This window comes from Lemur catta, chromosome 16, assembly GCF_020740605.2.
Source record: "Lemur catta isolate mLemCat1 chromosome 16, mLemCat1.pri, whole genome shotgun sequence".
Lineage (NCBI taxonomy): Eukaryota > Metazoa > Chordata > Mammalia > Primates > Lemuridae > Lemur > Lemur catta.
In genome coordinates, this window is record NC_059143.1 from 10111247 (window position 1) to 10115318 (window position 4072).

A 4072-nucleotide genomic window follows, 5' to 3' on the forward strand; every position below is an offset into this window, starting at 1 on the left:
GTGTGTCAGAAAACAAGAAAGCTTATCATCAAACCAGCAGCGAGTTTACCAATTTTTTCCTTCTGGTCCTCCTGCCTCTTGGCTCTAGATGCCACAGAAGTGCCCCAGCTTTCCAGCTGGAAGATCAGAGAAGGGAGCTCCAGGGAAGGCAGAAAGTACCAGGGAGATCACAAAGAGGAATATGCCCAGAAAGTGATCCCATACATTTGTTTATGAACCTCTAAGCTCACCTTTTAGTTGCATATATGTGGATCTGGGCTTAGTCAGCATATAAAAGACTTTGAAAACAAAACAGATCAGGTTCTAGACTGGCCAAAGTGTGAATGCATGAGAGACAGACCAGACAGCGCTCACAGCACTGCAAATACACCAAAGCACAGCACACAGGAAGTGTGTTAAAACTGGCGACCAAAACCGAACCTTGTTGATTGTCCACTAAAATAAAAATATCAATATTTTCCATAGGATATAAACGAGACCCAGAGTCTTATAATACTATACATTTTCAAGATATAATCCAAAATTACTTGGCACGCAAAGATCCAAGAAATCTCAACTCACAAGTGCAAAGACAATAAAGAGATGGCAACATTGAAATGACAAAGATGTTGGAGTTAAGTAACAAAGACTTAGAGGCAGCTATTGTTAAAATTCTCTAACAAGCAATTATGAACCCTCTTAAATAAAAAAATGGAAAGTCTCAGCAAAGAAATTGAAGATGTAAAGAAAAACAAAATGGAAATTTCAAAAGTGAAAACTACAACTGAAACAAAAAAACTCTCTGGATAGGCTACATGATAGAATGGACATGACAAAGGAACAAGTCAGGGAACTGTAGATGAATCAATAGAAATTATTCAATCTGAACAACAGAGAGAAAAAGATTTTAAGAAATGAAAACTCATAGTCCAATGAGAGTTAAAAAAAAAAAAGAAACAACTCAATGTTCATGTCATTGAAATCTCAGAAGAGGAGAAAGAGTGTGGAGCTGAAAAAATGGGAAGATATAATTGCTGAAAACTTCCCAAATTTAGAGAAAACTATAAACCTGTGTCTCCAAGAAGCTCAGCAAACCCCAAACAGTATAGACTCGATGAAATCCATACCCAGAAAACATCATAATCAAAATGCTGAAAATTAAAGACAAAAAATTTTGAAAGTATCCAAAGAAAAATAATTACCTGTACAGAAAAAAATTTTGTTTTGGAATATCATATTTACGTTAAGAGTTGTCAAGACAGTTTGGAGTGTTTCCAGGTGGTGTATAGTATTTTTATTGTGGTTATTTATAACAGATCCCAAATCCAGCCATGGCGGCTCCGCCAGGCGGTATGTTCTCCGGGCAGCCACCGGGGCCTCCACCCGCCGGGCCTCCCAGGCCAGGCTCCTCTTCTTCAGGCAGTGCCAGTCGCTCCGAGACCTAGCAGTACTTTGGGGGACGAGCTGGAGTCATCTTTCGAGGCTTGATTTGCTTCTTTGGTGAGTCAGGACTATGTCAATGGCACTGATCAAGAAGAAATGAGAACTGGTGCTGATCGGTGTATCCAGAAATTTCTAGATATTGCAAGACAGACAGGATGTTTTTTTTCTACAAAAAAGACTGCAGTTATCTGTCCAGAAACCAGAGCAAGTTATCAAAGAGGATGTCTCGGAGCTAAGGAAAGATGCGCTGGTCCAGAAGCACTTGACAAAGCCGAGGCACTGGCAGCGGGGGCTGGAGGACGTCAGTGCAGCACAGGAAGCCGGCGACAGCCCTCAGGGCTCCTTGGCCTGCCTGGAGCAGGCGTCGGCCACTGTCCCTGCACCCTGGAAGCCAACCTGAGGGAGGGAGCAGCGGCAGCCTGAGAGCGTGCCCGTGTGCGGGACAGCCTCGGACAGTTTGCCACGTACTTCCTGTGGACGTGGTATTTTGGAAGAACTCTTTGCTCCCACTTAAAATTTTTCCACTATTTTTATCAGCTGTGTAATGTCTTGAATATTTTATAAAATGCCTGTAGCTTTGGGAAACCAAGTAAATTTTTTTTTCTTCAGTGAAGTTTAGACTGTTACTGTGATGATATTTACAGATTTTTGAAATTCTTTTTGCTTTTTAAATTTGTGTATGACTTTTCATCTCCTTATGTGTGTTTCCAGTTAGGTTAGTTTGTTTGATCTGAGGGGAAAAAAAACGATAATAGTCTGAGAATGGGGAATGAGGATTTTGCCTGTAGGCCTTTTATGATAATTACCCGATCATGGTAGTGTAGAAAAATAGGTAAATCTGCTGTGCTTTACCTTTGAACTACCCCAAGAAGAGGAATCTAATGCAACAATGTTTATAATGTTTCTAGAGCTCCCAGAATGAGGATATTTTGTAAATGGGCAGGAAGAAGATTAAAAGATCCTGGGTTAGTGTAGTGATACTGCAATAGAATCCCTAGGCTAATGCTGATTTTTATTTGGGGTATTTATAGTTTGTGTGGTGTTTATTAACTTTTTTTGATGGGGAGGGATGTAGCGGGAGCAGCGATAGGCTAAATTTTATTGTGTTCTGCGGTAATGAATCAGCGTAAGTAATAGGGCGGGCAGTGTCTCAGTCCATGACAGTTGGGGCACAGGTGAAGCATGAGGCGTTAAAGTTTGCTCTGGTTGTCTCTTAGTTTTGAGTTTTTGCTTGAGATGTTTCTATTTTACATTTTGGGAGGGGAGATATTTTCCATTAAGAATGATTGTTGCCAATGGATTTGATTCCAGGGCCCTGGGGTCTCGGGGTGCCTTGGCTACTTCCACAAAGAGCATGTGGTACCTCCCCGTTTGGGAAGATATTTTACTCTCTTGCTAGTTTCATAGGCCACCTCAGATTGTCTGAATTGCTGCTGAGAAATACAGACTAGAGTTGTTTCTGGCTCTTGCTGGGTGAGATTTTCCTGAATTTTATACAGTCTGTTATTAAATTACATCCCTTTACCCATAACAAAGGCTTCCCTGTCTTCTGAACAGGCAGCACTTCTGTGGCTCAGTGTCTTGGGTCCTTTTATTTTCTCCAGCCTTGAAGGTCCTGCTCACACACGTTGACATCCACTCATGTTCCTGGCCTGGCCTGGATGCCACCTTGTCCCTGATGCCTCCCAGTGCCCTTTCTGCTGTGTCCTCAGGCCATAGGACTTACCTCTCTACCAAGCTGTTGCTTGGTTCTCCCTTGTGGGTTAGTAAATCTCTCTCTGTGCCTCACTGCATTGTGTGTCCATGAGAATTAGGCATTATTGCCCTTATATATACAGGGACCGCATATTATTTCTCTTTTATACATGCTACTTAGCACTCATTTGTGTGTGTGTATGAGTAGGATCTGGCATATGGACCTGGGATTACCAGCCTGAGGCCAAGGAGCTCCTCAATTAGAAGGTATAGGTTAAACAAACTTTTTATTTTTTCTTTTTTTGAGACATGGTCTCACTGTGTTGCCTGGCTAGAATGCAGTGGCATCACATCATAGCTCACTGCAGCCTCAAACTCCTGGGCTGGTCTGAAGTGATCCTCCTGCCTCAGCCTCCCAAGTGGCTGAGACTACAAGCACCTGCCACCACGCCTGGCCAAACATGTCTTAAAAGCTCAAGTTATATGATCTCAAGTTTGTTTACCTGGCCATTTCATGGAAATTATAAACTCTGATTGGCACCTTTAGATTTCTTGATTAAAACCCTAAATAAACTATTGTGTTATAGGTATTCTTTCAAAGGAGTTCTCAGTGAAAAGATTGCAAACTATTCTATCTGGTGCTTAGGGAAAATATATTTTGAATGAATGTATTAACCAGTTATTGCCATTTCTTTATTAAATTCAAAAGTTTTTTATAAAAAAAAATCCCTTCTATTGATCCAGAAACAGCAATTTTTGGTCTTTCTGCTAAAGTTTAGAATTTTCTCTCGTATCATTTCACTGCTGTAGTTATCATATGATTACTCAGATGGAAATTTGGCAAGATTATACTTCTGAGGATAGTGTTTGGTAAGTGTATTTTATTTTTTATAAAGTGAGTTTCATGTTAACTTTTCTTCTGTTTCTAGGTAGTGAAGGATAGTCAGTATTTCAG

At 40.8% G+C, this 4072-nt stretch overlaps 1 pseudogene; it reads left to right on the forward strand.

Moving 5' to 3' along the window:
• Window positions 1-1310: 1310 nt before the first annotated feature.
• On the forward strand, window positions 1311-1845 carry LOC123621698 (annotated as a pseudogene).
• Window positions 1846-4072: the final 2227 nt, after the last annotated feature.